This window comes from Stegodyphus dumicola, chromosome 1, assembly GCF_044657685.1.
Source record: "Stegodyphus dumicola isolate Sdum_Otavi_A_Nest chromosome 1, ASM4465768v1".
Taxonomy (NCBI): Eukaryota; Metazoa; Arthropoda; class Arachnida; order Araneae; family Eresidae; genus Stegodyphus; species Stegodyphus dumicola.
The window spans coordinates 107,497,389-107,515,991 of NC_140768.1; positions in this window are offsets into that span (position 1 = coordinate 107,497,389).

Here is an 18,603-nt window from a genome sequence, read left to right on the forward strand (position 1 = left end):
CAACATCTTCGCAATAATACAAGGGGTACCCTTCAGTCTACTCTAACCGATGCTTTATATAATTGCCTGTACTTCTGATGAAATGATATTGTAGCTTTTGCTTACAATATTTTATCAATAATTATTTTCTTTTCTATTAAGAGCATGTATAGTCCTCACTGTACCTTTATTTACCTCATCTTTATGAAATGCATTGCTATGCTTAATTTGACATCTGCTTTCTATTTTAAATATTTTTCCTCCTCTTTTTTTTTTTTTTTTTTTTTTTTTCCCCAACTCCTTAAAGGATGGGTCTGTGGGAGGAAAAATTAATGTCTCCTAAAGTGTCATGTGCTGTTCTCAAAGTGGGCCAATCTTTTTTTTTTTCCTGCTTTTTTATTTTCAGCTTTCTTGAAGATAATCTTTTTAGCTCAAAGGGGCAATTTGCCCAGAAAGGCTATTAATTTTGTTTTGGCATTTTGCGTTGATTCATTATAAATGGTGAATCACTTTTTCAATTGTTGCCACCAAATATTAGAGTATTATATTTAAAGAAGTTAAATAATGAAGAATCTGCATAAATGTATGTATGTTTCTCACGTTGTGATAAAACAACTGTGTTTAGGGCCATCAAATTTTGAATAATGTATGTCTCCATTAGAATATGGGCATCTGGAAGCCCTAATTTGGAATTTGTTTTATTATCTATTTCATATCTTGTAACACATTTATAAGTCTTTGATTAAGAAACTCAATGATTTCAAAGTGAGCAATAGCAACTCTGTATGGGAGGAGGGAACATTTTTATCTCCAATGTGCGAGACTGTGTACTGGGAATTCGAAAGACATGCTCTTTTAAATATTTGTGATATTGCTGTTGAATTGAATTTTATGATTTAAGTGGGAAGAACATGATATTTAATAAATAAAGATAACACAAAATGTTAAAAAAAAAAAAAAAACCTCAGGGCATAATATAAAATCTGAAAGCTTTCAGTTTATTTATTTATTTATTTTCAAAAAGTAGTCAATGGTTGATCATGTTCAGATAAATGACTTGGTGGTTTCACAAAATGAAATTTGTTGTCTGGTTCCAAAACGAAAAGTAAAACAGATCTGATGAATTGGAAACAGATGAGTAATTACACGAGATGTCAAATTCACTCAAAAAGTTGCACTAAATGTATTTAATATGATACATAATTTGCTATTTTTATTTTCTTTTATATGAATTGTTGATAAATTATGATTAGTCATGTATACTTCAGATTGAAACTACTTTGTGAAATCAGGTAAGGTATGAGGATTGAATATTAAAATTATCGTACACAAACTTAAGAACGTATTTCATTTCTTAAATGAGTTGAATGAAAAATTTAAATGGGTGAATTATCTGTTTTCTTGGTACATTCACTCTGCTAAAACAGATTACAATATTTGGATTTTATTTTTGCCTTGTGATTTGGTGCAGTTTTTTTAATCAAATCAATTAAATTACTACAAAAATTCAAGAGGGAGTCATACAGTGAGCTATAGTACAATGAAATTAATAAATATACAGATATTACATGATTTGTAAGTTTTAAAATGTTTTATTCTGTAACATATTACAGATAAAAAATTATTACTACATGAAATGAAATAAAAGTTCATCAAATTTGACATAATACCATAAAGGTCATTGTGTGTTCCTGTTGGTACAGGACACATATCGACCGAGTATCACAATTCTATTCACAAACATAGTAAAATTTCCCTGCTGATGGTCATCAAAGGAGCTATAATGCAGTCTTGGAGTTTTGATATTATTAGCAATAGGAGCATATAAATATAGTCTAAAGCACATTCCAAAAGCAAAAGATTGCGGAGTGTATGGTCAATGATCTCATGGTCATCTGAACAACATTGAGTCATCTTCTGATATTGATCAATCCAAAAAAAAGATAGAAATTTATTATTAGGTAATACAACAGTTTTCAGAGAGGAAATGTGTATTTTTCTGAATCATATTTCATTTAGAGAAATAACAACTATAACGTATTAAAATCTGACATACCTTTTACAGTGTTTCTGTAGAAAAAAAGGACCCATGTACCTTTATCAGTGAAATGGCATATAAAATGTTCAAGTAAATATAATTTTTATTCAGTAACAGCATGACAATTTTCCATGTCCAGTACACAAACGTACCTATCCAACAAATGCTTCACCACTAGATAGTGGAAGAATTGTCTTCCATGCATACGATTGCAAAATTTATATTGCAGCATCTGTAAATAATATGGTTTTAGTTGTAATCAACATTGCAAAATCTTCCCTATGTTTGGTTATAGAACACATATTTGCTACTAATGTAATTTGTAGACCTATCCTGTTTGTGGATTACATGCAGTGATGAGCTATGAAAAACTTGACAAAGAGTTTGCATTTTATTCTATATAAACAACTTATGCAATTCTAATGAACTGTTATATTTTTTACAAAAACAGAAAATACTAATAATTGTATATGAATGAGAAAAATGTAATATCTTTTACCAATAAATCACAAAATATCAATTTTTAAATATTTCAATACGTTTACCTTTACCAGTCTCAGGTTAATCTCATTGATTTTGGAGGGTTAATCTCATTGATTGGTGATAAAATGTATCAAGAAATATTTCAAAATGATTTCTTTAATGGTTTTGCTTACTGAATCTTGTGATACTACTGTAAATAAGAAGCTAAGCAGTATACAGTAATAAATTACAATATTAAGAAAAATATCTAAAAGTTTGATTACAGCTACTTTTTTTCCCTTCTTAATGTCACACCAGCTGTATGTGAACAAACTGCAATTAAATCTTTCTTCAAATAGTTTTAAAAAAATAGGTATGAATGTTAACCATTCATTATACATGCATGTGTAGATTCAGCAGCAGCATTTTCTGAGTCTAAACAAGAAGAATAAGTTGTATCTATTATAGCTTAGATATAAATTTAATAAGGGGCTAATGCAAGTTTCCTATAGCTCAGTTACTAATTTATATGTGAAACTAAATTTTTGCACTGTTTCATTGGAAATGACTGGCCATCTGGGGTTCTTGCCTTTATATAAGTAGCCAGTGTTCTTGAACTGTCAATACCATCATAGGATACTCTGCAGGCTTAGAGTCATAGGATGCTTTGTGTACACTGGTGTGCAAAAATTAAGGATGAAGTTGAAAAATTAGCATATCAGCTGAACGAAGAGGTAGAGCGGACAGAAAGACCAATCAGGAGATTAAGTAAGGTGATGTATGGTAGCACATGCGCAGATATGCAGGTAGATGTAATGGGGGAGTGTCTGAGTATTATACAGCATGTTGTCGGTGTAAGATCAGTATTTCTGGCAAAGAGATTGCACGCCGTATAGCAGTTAAAATCACACCGAGTTGCTGCCTCAGCGAGAAATGGCGAATAATCAATCTGTTAGACGACATCTGGATGCTTTTACCCGAGGTCGAATCATTGGGAAGTTGGAGGAAGGCCGCAGTGTGACAAGTGTGGCTGCAGAGTTCGGAATTGCTCACAGCATCGTTTCACGACTTTGGAGACAATTTCAAACTACAGGAACAGCTATCCGGGGGTTTAGTAGTGGTCGTCCACGAGGAGCCACACCCGCAGATGACCAGTATATTGCCTTACAGGCCAGAAGAAACAAGCAGGAGACAGCGGGAGAAATCGCTAGACACACAACACAGGTGACTGGACGACCGATATCGCGTTTTACCATGGCCAGAAGACTGCACGGTGGTGGTCTGTTTGCACGACGCCCTGTACGGTGTGTACCTCTAATGCCTGCCCATCGGAGAAGGTGTTCTCTGTGGTGCCGGGAACACTGGAATTGGAAAGACAATGAATGCGGACGAGTACTATTTACAGATGAGAGCAGATTCAGTCTGAGTAGCGATTCTCATCGCATACTCATCTGGAGATAGCGGGGAAGCCGCAATCATCCCTCGAACATCATTGAAAGGGACAGGTATGGAGGTGGCGGTGTTCTCGTTTGGGGAGGCATCATGCTTGGTAGTCGTACAGACCTTCACATCTTCGACGCAGGTTCAGTCAACGGGACCCGTTATTGTAAAGAGATTCTTCTTCCATATGTGCGTCTTTTTAGAGGCGCTATGGGTCCGTAGTTCCTTTTCATGGACGACAATGCACCATGTCATCGCACAGTAGCTGCCGAACAGCTCTTAGAGAGTGAGGATATTGAACGTATGGATTGGCCGGCACGATCACCGGATCTCAATCCCATCGAGCATGTATGGGATTTTCTATGCAGACGCTTGGCAGCTCGTATCTTTTCACCAGTAACGATTCCGGAGCTTTGATTGGCGCTGCAAGACGAATGGGCAGCAATGCCTCAACAACTCATTGACACCCTCATTCTCAGCATGGGCAAACGCTGTGAAACCTGCCTAGCAGTCAGGGGAGATCATATCCCCTATTAAAGACCGGATGTTTCTTGCTGGACACCCATCAAAGAGATGTTTCGGCCTTCAGTTGCATTGCGCTCCATGCTACTTTTTCAATAAAGCTTCTTTTTATCCCTCTGATTTCTCTTTTAGTAAGTGTTGTGTACATTACTCCTGTCCTTACGTATTGGGGATCTTACGGTATTAAATGTGTTGATTTGGAAAGCTTTTGTACAAAGTTATATTGAAAAAACCATCTTGTCCTTAATTTTTGCACATCAGTGTATATCAATCATGCTTGTCTTTGACATATGTGTTGCATAGTAAAAATTTATAATTATTTTGCTTTTACTAAAACAAAAGCTTTTCTCTACTGTAACTTCACATTTTCAAAATAGAGCATATATTTTTGCTACATATCACAAGCAAGTTTCCATGCACAAATTTTGAAGTTTAAGACTTTTTTTCATTACTTGAATATCAAGAATGTATGAGTCATCGATCACATATTCTTGATTACTTACAGAATCTTACAACCTAATGAACCATTTGTATTTTCTCCCTCCTTCCAGCATGCCTTTGTGGTGTAACAGTTAGCACAGTCGGTGCATTGAAAAGTCCAGATTCGAGTCCCCGGTGAGAGCAGTGCTTATTTCTCACGTCTCCTGCTTGAAAATATCCTAATGACTCTACATTAAGACTGTACGATGATAGATAGAACTGAAAATTTCTAGATCAATAGTTCCCCCCCCCAAAAAAAAGAGCATATGATTGATAACACTTTTCGCAGGCGTTGTAGAGACATTAGGATTTTGTTTGGAAGCAGGCAAGATGAAAAATGAGCAAACGCCTTAGCCGGGAATCGAACCGCGGACCTCTGGAATACCGGGCCAGCGTGCAGAACCACGAAGGCGGGAGAAATACCTTATATACTCCCCCCCCTTTTAAAGGGCGACTGGGGTTTTTAGCGGACAATCGTCAAATCCTGGGTATGGAGAGTCATCATCCACAACCCTTTTAGTTTGGGCACACTGTAAAGACAGACATTGGGATTTTTTTTGGAGGCTGGAGAAATGAAAAAGTAGCAACCGCCTTCGCCGGGAATCGAACCGCGGACCTCTGGAATACCGGCCCAGCGTGAAGAAACACTACACCACGAAGGCACGCTAGGAAGGCGGAAGAAATACCTTATAGTGTAACTAATTTTGAGATTCTACATATATGACGTGCTAGGAAGCAAGGACGGCGGGAGAAATACCTTATAGTGTAACTTAATTTTGAGATTCTACATATATGACGTGTAGAACTCTCTAAAGGCATTTCTTTGAGAAAAGCAGAGATATGCCTATTTTAGGCAAGAAAATCATCAATGAGTAAACGTTTTTACCTTTTTTATCTTGGAGATAGAAGCTTGAACAATATAAGTCATCCTGTGTTGTGCTGGGAATCATTTGATACAATAAGAAATTCACAGTGAACGAGCTATGAACAGCAGTTGACACTCACCAATGGCTGGATGGATAGGACCACTGAATACCAGTAGTTTGACCTGGTTTGGATGTTTATAATTTTCGTGTTTTCCCATGTCTCACCAGAATCCCTTTTAAAGTCCTCTACAAAGTTAAATCTTTTGGAGAAATAGCCTCTTGTGCTTTGTCTTAATCAATTTGTAGAGACATTAGGTATTTTCTGGAGGCCAGAGAGATGAAAAATTAGCAACCGTCTCCGCCTAGAATCGAACCACGGACCTCTGGAATACCAGCCCAGCGTGCAGAACCACTACACCACGAAGGCACGCTAGGAAAGCGGGAGAAATACCTTATAAATTTAACAATGATAACAGCTGAACAGCACCCTCAGAGCTTGTTGTGAGTCTGGCAATCCCGAAGTATCCTAATCCTTCAGAAGATCACCCTCTTGGTGAAATGGGATTCGCGATCCTGGAGCCCTAGTGATCTTTCTTCCTTTCTTTTTCGTCACTGCTTTTCTGTTCTATTTTCGTTTCTTGCACCTTAGTGGGTTTCCTTTTCGGTTGTTGGGACTGAATGTGTGATTCTGTTACATTACTTTCTTTCCAGTTTCTCATGAACAGGAAACCGCTTACGCGTTTGCCGTGCCTTGTCACCCATAAAGCTGGAAAGGAGGATCCTGGTAGTTGAGGGGTGGGGTACTGTCCCCAACACACTACTTTGCCCTCTGCTTCAGATTAAAACAGGAGGCTCTTAGCTGTCCCCTGTAGTGTCAGTCGGTTGGTTACTAGTCCTTGGTATCAGTGGTTTCGGGTGTTTCCGCTTTTTGGAAAGCTTACTGTGGGGCTTCAGATTGCGTATAAAGTCAGTTCACCCTGTCGCAGGAATTTGCATCCCTATGTTGGACTCTGTGGTGGGCTGGGCTGCTGCCGGGGCTGAATCTTTTATTTCACTAAATATGGCTTCTAATACACAAACAAATGAACAAAATGAAAATTGTCCTATTTCTATAAAAGTTAAGACAAATGCAAATTCTGACAAGAATAAAAAATAAACTGCAGTTTCTGATAATTAGTAATCCATCAGGAAATCTTCAGAAAGTGACACCGTTTTTAATGTGTGTGTGTGTGTGTGTAAGAACGCTAAGTTCTGCAGCCAACAACCTGATAGGCAGATCATCGCCTGCGTACCTGAGACAGACAAGGATAGACACTATGCGAAGGTGGAGGCTATCGACTTCCGATTTTGTTCTGATTCCGTGAGGGCAAGAAGTGACTGTATAAAAAAATGAAAAATTTCCTTGTGTTTATCTAGCGCGAGGAACCGCTAAACAACTGTTATATCTCTATTTAGTCTGTTAACTTTTATCCGTAATTAAATAAATGCTCTGTGACGTGGAAAACATTCCAATTTTCACTCAAAATTTTTTTAAGGCTAGAAGTTTTCAAGTTAGAATTGGCTCTGTTTTTTTTTTTTTTTTTTTTTTTTTTTTTTTTGTATAACTTTGAACAAGACGAGGTTTGCTCATGGGTGTGTTTTGAGTGTTATCTTAATCACGCTAAAAATAAACCGTATCTTAAAGGAACTTCCTCTTACTGTTTCAGGATAATTGTACATTGACAATCTTCAAGTTACCAAGGGGCAGATATGAGATATGTGGAGAGGCAATTACGGATCACTATTAATAAGATCCAGATATAGTCAAAGAAAAATGGATTTGCGTCTTCAAAACGGAAGGCTGTCACAAGCACTTTTGCAGAAAGGGAAATCTGCATCCTGAGATTTAACTTGAAGGGTCATTAATTCCAACTACGCCCGAAGGGAAATTCCTAGGAGTGATTGTTCAATCGGAAACTTACTTTCCTTCCACGAATGATGTACCTGAGGAAGAAACGTTTCAGAACTTTTACCTTCTCAAAGGTCCTCGCGAACACCTTTTGGGGTGCAGAGGATGGGATCATTGTCCCGCATATATAGGCCATTCATCCGCTCTAGACTGGACTCCCGATAAAACGTGATTAGGTCTTTGTTTGTACCTTACTTCAACCCATATTATTACTCTCAACACATTTTATTATTCTAGTGTTAGCGCATTTATATACTTTGCATATAATTTTCAATCCTCATCGCTAGAATACAGTGTCTTAATCTAGATACTAATCTAAGTCGCGCAAAAGCGTTTATCCTTCTATTTCTAGCCAAAGGCCTCAGAGCACAACGCCAACTAGAGGTCAAAACTCCTAGTGGTTGATGCCTCAAGAGCCACCAGCGATGTCTAGACTGGCTCAGAAGTTAATGATTCGGTAGAGACTTCTGTGTTATTGAAACTTGATTCGATTCCTCATTGAGCTCTGCGGATTTGCCCTAGAGCCTTTAGAATATCTCCTGTATAAAAACAGTACATTTATTGCTTAGAATCATCGTTTAAATTAAAACGTGAACAATTGACCCTTCATCACTAGTTTCGTATAATGTCGCAACCTAAACATCCTTGTCTGAGTACTCTTGATGACTGCTATAGCTTATTATTTGCAGCACGGCCTCTCTGCATTCCTACGTTCCCTGCAAGAGCTGAGCCTTTGATAGAAAAATATTCAGTGCTTGATGTGAATAACCGTGCCCCGAGCAGAACGACGTGATATCCTACCGTGAGATGGTCCAGAAATTCGGCTCATAGAAACTTTTACGATTATGATAACAGAAACACGAACGAGTTAGCTTACAAATAGCTTTTCTATGAACAAGGAACGAACACTGCAATTACATTCCAATATACATTAATGGCTCAAAAACAGCAGGTCATGTGGAAGCATCATTTGCGTTTCGACGTCACGTAGAGAAAAGAAGGCTGCAATGTGCTTGCTGACTATTTAAAGCTGAAGTAACTTGAATGTATCGGTATTACAATACATTCAAGTTACTTCGTATATTTACTTTGATACTTACGTATCGGTATTACGAACTTAAATAATTCGGTGTATGACGCTGTTAAATATTCATCTAAGCCAAAAAAAGTTTATAAAGTTATTTCTCTGGCCTTTCTATCATTCCTTGGTTTGAGTCCCGGCTAGAGCATTGCTCATTTTTCTTGTCTCTTGCTTCGAAATAACCTAATGTCTGTACAACTTACACCGATTTGTTAAGTGCACAAAAAGCTTTTCAAAGTTTCTCTAGACCCAGAAACCGATGGTGACAGAAGTGTTATTGACTACCTTAAAACTTAATAAGCCGTGAGTACGAGATCCTTTACTGCTGGGTTCTTGGACACATACAGATAACGGGTAACGAACTGGCAGATATCACAGCAAAATCTGCCGTGGGACTGTTTAAATCAGCTTGTTACTTTGAGAAATATTAAAGTGATTATCAAGGGTAAAATCCTGAGTCTATGGCAAGGACCTGCAAGTGAATAATAAAATTAGAAGCATAATGCCTAGAATTAAATATTGGGAATCAGAGTAGGAGGAAGTCATTTGAACCTGTCTGACAAACGGTCACTTCCAAATTACGCACAATTATCTCTTAAAAGCGGATAGTGAACCAGTATATTCCAGTTGTAATATTAATCTGTCCTATATGACTGGCGGGTGGCGATTGGCCTCCCGAGGACAAATGTCCAAAACCGGCTGGAAACCACTGTAGGCGGTGTGAACCGTGCGCTTGAGATCGTCGTAGGCAGTGGCGGAAGGCAGGAGACCTGGCGTTTGATCAATGGGCGGGGACTGTGGGAATGGCTTTAGGCTTGCCTGCTTGCGTCTCCCACAGCTTAGCGTCAGCCTCCTCGTGGTCCCGCTGGAAACTATGCTGTGCCTTGGTCCAAGCCTTTGCTCGTATAGGCTAATGACGCTAAACAACCTATCCCAGGGGATCGACTGGTGGGAATTTCCGGAACCGACCATTTATGGGAGGAGACCCGGGGTTCTCCCAGACCACTGGCTGGACTTGTGTCCTGCCAGCTTCGATTTGTTGGGTAAATAATCAGACTTCACAGGACTAGAACCACAGGTCCATCCTATGGTAGGCGCGGGCTTGGCAGGGACCGTACTGGTACTGTCGTATCCGTTGCCTTTGCTGTGAGGGCGCTCTCATGTAGATTTTGAGTGCTGTGCCGAGGGGGGGGGACGGCTCCCCGCGTAGCCCTCATTGTGATGGATTATGGCGATGAACATGAGAAGTCCCTGCGGGCTGTTCGGTGGGTTGGCGCCCCGCCAGCGCAGTCAACTGAGGAAGGCCTCTGTATCATGTTAAGGCGCTCTAGAAGCAGCCAGGTAATGTTGCCCGAATCGGAGTTAATGTTCTGTATGACAGATTTTGTTAGAAATGCTCACGTTTTGATAGACTTCAGGAAATACTATTTCACTTTTTCAGGTACTTCTCTCGACTTTTAATTGGAAAACCAATCGGGTCTCACGAAAATTTCCTGCCACCGCAAATATCGTTTGAGCAAATAGTTCGCCTTGACGTGTTGAATCATATTTTGTCAAACAATTTTTGGCGTTTGAAAGGAAGAGACTTGCTTTAGAACACTATATTGTGAAATTTGTAAAAAAAAAAAAATATCATTATTATTATGTACAAGATGTCTGAAATGGAACTATCACGCTACGAGATTTAAACTATCATTTACTTCCAGTTTTATTGCAAAAAGTCAGCTACAGAATGTCACCAAATCGTGTGTATAGCTTTAGGTGTGTGTGTGACTATGGTAAAGCCTCGAGGGCTATCTGCCTAAGGGGAGGAATGCCTTCGTGGAGGACTTTCTAAGGGAAACTGTCTCGTAAACATGTTACACATGGGGAAAACCACGAAAACACCCATGCAGCCAGCCCATTCACGGGATTCGAACCTCGTATAGCTTTATGTACTACTAATGTTTGACATTGTTAAGGTCAGTGCCGGATTTATGTATAAGGTGAACATAGCTTAGGGCCCTCCGAAATATTGTAGCATATCCCATATAAAAAAAATTGACTGATATCCCTCATAAAGGGCCCCATATTTCAAATAGCTTAGGCTCTCGTCAAATCTAAATCTGGTGCTGGTGAAGGTTTGGTATCGAAATTTCAAAAACAAGCATTACGACATTCAAGAGGCAGAGCATTCGAGTCGGCCTACTGATGTTGACGAGGTCCGCCTGCGAGAGTATGTGGAAGAAGTGCAGTATGCAACCAATTGAGAGCTTGTTAATGAGTTAGTGCCATGTCCATTGGTCGCAGTATGCATCTCATACACTTGACGTTAAAGTTGAATCGCTGGGTGATACATGAGATGATTAAAGCAGATAAGGACGGACGTGTTTGGGCCTGCACTAATCTGCTCGAATATCAACGCAAGGATAAAATTCTGTACCGGATCATCACTTGTCATGAAAAGTGGACTTCAACAACACAGGCCAAAAAGAGGGGTTGGTCTGCACCCGACGAGCCCATCGGCAGCATCGCAAAGGCCAATTTGGCTAACAAAAAGATAATGTTTTGTATCTGATGGGATTGCCGGGGTATTATCTGCAATATGTATCTGGAAAAAGATAAAGAGCGAGATGCTAGTCTGTGTTGACGCTGCTATTAAGGGCAAACGTTGAATTGAGTTCCGGAGCAAAGAGGTAATGTTCCATCAAGATAATACAAGACCACATGTGTTTGCTTTCACTGACTGGACTCTGTAAGGACTCGAATGGAATCTTTTGTCACCCCCCCCATATAGCCCTGACATTGCTGCTTCGGATTTCTACCTTTTTTCACATCTGCAGTTACATCTTGCTGGTGCTATCTTCCATTCGGCACAGGACGTCTGAAATGAGGGTGATGTTTTTTGGATTCTTGGCCAACAAGTTTCTATGCCGAAAAACTACCAAAACTTTGGCAGAAAATCATAGATTTGGGAAGTGATTACTGCCCGCACTAAAGGTACTGGTTTCATGTTTTCTCCCTAACTTTAATGAAAACATTAACCAGATATTAATCCATTTAAGTTTTTAAGGGAGACTGGGTTTTATTCCTTAATCTGAAGTGGTTGTAAAGCGTTTTAACGTACTTTAATAATTAGAGATTTTACTTGGCTTTATATTTTATTTGATCTTGTGAATTTTATGCATCCCTTCACATCACGGTTTTACTACGAGGCGTTTCATTATTTTGTTGCTTTTATGTTGTTTTGCATTTTTCTCATTACATAATGCATTTTCAACATGTGTTAGCTGATTTTTATAATTTCATACCATTTCTAAAGGAGAGAATAGATTATCATGCTTTTGACCCATTATAGTCATGTGCCAAAATATCCACCAACTAACCAACAGTATATAGTCATAAACAGACCTAAAATTGTATAAGCTTGGTTTTTTGAGATGAATCATAATTCTAGACGGAGCGCACCGGAGTCCTAAATAAGAACGCTCCGGCACTTCTATGTAACTGAACAATAATTTCAGTAGAAATATGGTCTCGAAAATTTTATTTTTAGCAATAAAATTATATTAAAAATTGCTTATTAAATTTTAATTCATCTCTGTACATTTCAGTGCTGGTTTAAGCTCATTTCCGGCGCTGTGCGCAGAGGATCTAGGGGGCCCCATGGCACTGGCAGATCCAAGGAGGAGCGATAACAAATGAAACAAAATTTTAATTTTTATTGTAAAAATATATATAAAAATAAACAGTATTCTTAAAAAAAAATAATTATACCAGCATTTGCTATGACTACACATAAAGCACAAGGACAATCATTCAAAAAAGTGTAGGTATACACTTAGCTGAACCTTTTGTCACATTAAGTAGAGTAAGAAATAGATACAATTTAAAAATCGCATTGCCCGTAGATTCAAAAGAACATATTACAAATGTAGTTTACAAGGAGTTATTGTAACCACATTAAAAGAAGCAATACTTTTATGAAATATATATACTTAAAAAAAAACTTTTAAAGATGAATACTATAAAATCCATTCTCAGAACGGGTAGCTCTGCTAGTACTACTACTAATAATTTACCTTATTCATTACTATCTGCTATCTTGCAAACCAGTACAGTAATCTATCGTTTTGTTTTTCTGGCAGTCCACACTCCATTATTTATTTATAATGTTTGTGTCGTGTTACATATTTGGTAAGGTACTGTCTGTAGTCTAATTCATCTGCCTGCTTCCTGATGTAAGACTCATTATAGTTGTCATCCCACTCTTACCACCCGGAGCCGCAAATTTGATATAGACAAATAATATGGACATGGATGTGCAGGTGAGAGGCGTAGATTATTTCCACAAAACTATTTATAGTTTTTCTATCGAAATTTATAACCAAAAATTCTGGTTGGGTCCAGCTTATCCGGGCTATTTTATATTATTATTATAACTACTTAGGTTTTTAAATTATTAAAGTTTCTCATAGCCATTTTATTTATTTATTTACTTTTGTTCCTCTTTCCTGATGGTCTTGCATAGGGCTTCGGCATTTTAGAAACTAAACCCTGGTCATAAAAGACAAAAAACAAAAACATAGCACCAAAATGTATCAGATTTTGCAGATGAATTAAGGCTGTTTTCCCCAATATTTCAATAAATTATCAGCAGCTGTCTAACCATACTACATTACAAATATGAAAATAATTTGGGAAACTTTTCCTCCGGTGCGTATCAGTGCATCCCAATATATAAAGCCTCAGAAGAATGCAGTTTTGTGAAGCCAATAAAAAAATATTCACGATTTTCAACAAATGATGGAAAACTAACAGTTCTTTCAAAAAATAATAGCATAGGAAAATGAGTAGTTAGTTAAGGCATTTTCTGCTCTAAAAACAAGAAAATTAATTAATTTAGGAGGAAAATTATTCAAAGAGAAAGGAAAGAAATAAAAGGAAAAATTATGTAGCATTTGTGAATGAACAAGACAGATTTTAATGCAAATTGATCAAAAGCATGTATTGTGATTTGCTAGATTATACAGAAAGTATGCCAGACATTTTGAGATTTATTAATTCCTACAAATATTTTCCATTAGATGCTATTTTACTACCTTGTTGTAGAACAGCAATTTGCAACTGGAAAGCAGGGAAATGTGATTAGTTGCAGCTTTTCAGCCACATACCAGCAAGCCATCATTGTACCTTTTACACGAATTAGATGACTGGCTATTAATATCATATTGATCACCAATACGACATTCGACAGTTGCAACAGGATTCACTTTTTCTTCATAACTAGACTCTGACATTGCGACTCTTGTTTAGTACAACAAAAATTATTCCTTACTTAATAATGTCCTGAGCCATTCATTTCATTACACCAAGAATCTTAGCACCTTCACATCAATCCAATCTCTCTTGTCAGAACAGCTGTTACCAAAGGGTTTTCAAAGATCTACAGCAAATCACATCCAAGCAATCTTAAAAAAACTGTCTTCACTTAAAATGGAATATCTGCAATTCCTTGTCAGAATGTCAAAAAAAAAAAAAAAGCATTATGTAATTTTCAAAACATATTATAATTATGAAATAAATCTTACCATTTCTTTTATGTCTTGAAATGTAGTGTTTCCCTTGTGCTACTTTAATTGAAAGTAGTGATTACACATTTCCATTTTTTGTTTTCACCCCATGCAAAAACTAACATATTTTTTTGTCTATCATTTGTTAAAATCAATTCCTTCAAAAATTTCAGTACTGTTCTGTTATCAGGATCAGATTCAGAAATGTATGTGTTCATGTACGCATATATATATATATGTACACATGAATGTATGTACATTTCTGAATCCAGTCCCGGTAACAAAACAGTACCAAAATTTCATTATAAAACACAGTTGTTACTAATAAATGCACATGTGTAACTGATGTTTGACAAATATCATTATATTAAAGAAATATTTTTATTTCATATAATAATCAACAGATGATAAAATAACAATCAAGAAAAACTATAATAAAGCAAAACTGAGCATAGGTGAACTTGCTATCCTAAGGAGGGTCCAGACACCAGACATAGAACTAAGATGTCCTAATTTTCACAAAAGGGAAATCTGAAAATATCCTAAAAGCACTTATTTTTTGAAAGCTATCCAAATGTACTACATAGACAATCATAAAAACAAGTGCCATTGGGATTTCATGAAATATGGTCAAAACTATATTGAAATCTACGTAAATTAATTTACATTTATATCTTTAAACAGACACAAAAACATCATGTAAGCTCTTATTTCAATATTAACAATAAAAAAATGTCAGCAGAGATTTTAATGGCTAACAGAGAAAAAGAAATTGATTATAAAAAAAATCCCTCCTGAAACAAAAATTTAAACTAGTTTTAGGAGACTATTTAAAATTATTAACATTAGAAACAGTCCCAACACTGACAGACATCAAGGCCTAAATATGAAATCGAAACAAGATTCATCACAGCAATTTAATTATTAAATTTCAATATATAAAATTTTGAATGTATCAAATTGTATGGTTTTTCTTAATTTGCATAACATATTTATTTTAAGTTTTCCTGTTCTCAACTTCTCAAATTTCCCTTCACATTCTCTCCAGGACATAAATTTAAAATTAAGTGAAGTGCTATTTAAATGCGTGATTATATCAGTTTATTCAGAGCGTGTTTCGCTAGCCTAGCACACGTTTCGGAATTTCGCGGTCACTCGAGTAAGCCTTTTGGCCTCATCCGTTTAGTATCACACCGATTAGAATTCTGTGATTTATAATAACAAAATTATCGAAAAAAAAGCAGATTTAAAGTTGTAATGTAAAGCTTTATTATTGCTGTAAGTTCATCTCAAAATCTAATTGTATTGAATCTCATTCTAATCGTCTAATGGTAATAAATATTATTATTTCATTAAATTAGTCATTACCATTATTTTGTTAATGAAAATATGTTATTAAAAATCACATTCCAGCCTGCAGACTTACAAAGCTAGTTTGTATTTATTATGTTTTGTTAAATTTTTCTCTTGTTTTCTTATTTCTAATACGAAAATACGCGAATATAAATGAAGAGTGAAAACAAAGTTAAAAAATTCACAAATTATTTACGAGATTGATCAGAAATAGTGAGTGAAATATAAACATTGCATACATTTTGTTCTAAATAAATAGTGCACTAGATATGCATCCAGTACTGCATATTTATTCAGAACTTCACTTAAATGAAAGCAAAATAAATATTGAAAAAATCACAAATCTAGCAACTCATCTACTATGGGACAGCGTCTGACAAACATGTAAATTTTACTGTATCCATGGGGGGGGGGACTAACGACTTTTCTCATTAGGAAATTTCAAAGAGGAGGCAAAACTGTTTTGGATTATGCCGGTCTGAAGGCTATATTATGAGAATTTCGGCCCAGTTTTAGAAGGTGAATAAAGGGTTATTTTGCACGCCTCTACTGTGCTGGTATTTATTTCACACCTGTGACAATTTGCCAGGTTCATTGTAGGATCTAAGTCAGTGTATGTAGAAAAGTAGATAGATCTTACAAAATTTAATATTTAGAAATAGCATAGCATAAAAATACACAGGTTTCCATGCCACCCAGGAGGTACTGTGTCAGCTCGTTACCATAATGGTTCCCCAAAACTTGCATTTTTACATTCAGTTCTACATAATTACTATAATTTAGGTTTTAAAAGTAAAGTTTGTAGCTAGCCAAAGTAAAAATGTTTGTTAAAGGCCTATAATAAACTAACTTCATGAGAAATGAAAGTTTCAGAAAAAAAAATTAAGCTGTTTAAATTTTTTAAAAAGTGTTTACTTATATGATATAAAATACTAATAAAAAAAATAAGTTTAGGACATATTAATTATTTTGAATATGAAAAACAGGATAAAATACATCACTTACATAAATTTAATACTACAAGAGAATTAAAATTTTTAAAAAACAAATATACTAAATATATCATTCAAAACCAGACTAGTTAAAACTTTAGCTCTCATTATTTCAGACACATCCATTTACTTGAGTTTTCAATCTTTAAATTTTTTTTTTATCATTTCCAATGGCTTGGCAAAAAATTACAAAAAATTGAAATTTTATAAACAAAGGTTACAAACAATAGAACTATGGTTAAACAGATTCATGGTTTTTTTATACAGACACAGTATTTTTATACAAATAAAGCAAAAATAAATTTTCTTAAAACAAACTTTATTACATGAATATTAAATTGTACTAAAAAAATCATTAAACATTTTAAATCATGACCTGCAGAAGATTTTGGCAAGCTTCAGAAAGCCACTGTTATTTCAACATAATGAAGGTATTAAAAAATGAAACAGATTAAAACTGTGTAAGATGAAACCATATAACCTGACTAATGTACTTTGGTGTAGGAATAAAAACTCAAAAATCTTGGTCTTCTGTTTCTTATCATTAAAACATGCAAAATTATTTCCTGAACTTACTTTCCTTCATTTATCTTCCCACCTAAACTAGTATAAATAAACTTTCTGAAATCATATGTATTAAAAGGCTGATATCCAAATGTCGGCTAAGTTGATGCACAAAATAGCATATAAATACACCACAACTCATACCATCATTTTGAACAGTGTGACTTGGAAATGAAACACACCAACTATCACTAATGTTTAAAATACTATTTATGACTTTTTGCCACAGCTGAATTAATGAAGATACTGAATTTTGAACCGAGTTAAAACCAAGCGGATCATAAAATTGAAACATTTTATCTTTAATTCTTGCTACCAGTAAAACCCAATGATTATTTTTTACAAGAACTGGAATAAAAAAGAAATCAACAGAAGCTAAATCCTCTTTTTGCCATACAGTTTGATCTTTACTACCTGATTGAAAGAAAGGTGTATGATAACACTTGGCTGCTACTGAAGAAGAACCACAAAGACTAATAAAAAGGAAAGCATCAATAACATTGTCACTGAGCCAACCAGGCTGAAAATTTAAAGATGCACATTTTAATGTTTGAATTTCCTCACATGTAATGTATGGATCCAGAGATTTTACATCCAAAAATGTTAGCGGTGTTTCTCCAACATATAAAATGCATTTCGAAATATCCTCATCAATAAGCTTGGGAGTAAAAGTACTTTTATTAATTGTGCACGCTAAATTAATGCCTAATAAATCTTCTTTAATGGTTTTTTTATTCTGAATATTCAGGTAAGTTGAAATTTTACGCTTTGCACTTTTTGAAGCAGTTGTACGAAACAAAGTCTGACGGGCTAATTTTAAATTTGGGGGAACACTGACAAATGGCATTTTGTCAGGAAATTCTTTCAGATAGTTCGACTCTATTACACCTTTACAATTAGAAACAATTTCTTTCAAATTTTTTGTTATAGTAGGCAACAATATTTTTTTAACTGTTGGATTAGGCAGCATAACCTGTAATTCAGATATTAAAGTCTTACAATTATCAATTTTATGTTCTAAGTTACATGCTACTGCATTCGAAATAACAGACTTTGTACCTGTTTGTATGGCTGATGAACAGCTTTCGCTTTTATAAGTATCTGTTAAGAAGAAGGATGGATCTCTTTGTCTGACTGAATGTACTTTATGAATGTGTTTACATAATGGACTGAAATCTGGACAATTACAATTATATAAATGACTACACAAATTAAGGCAAGATAAGCTAATACATTTAGAGTAACAGTGATCAGTTTGAGGACATAACTCATATAAGCATTTAACTGTATACTGAATATTAGAAGTCTGTGATTTTACAATCCACA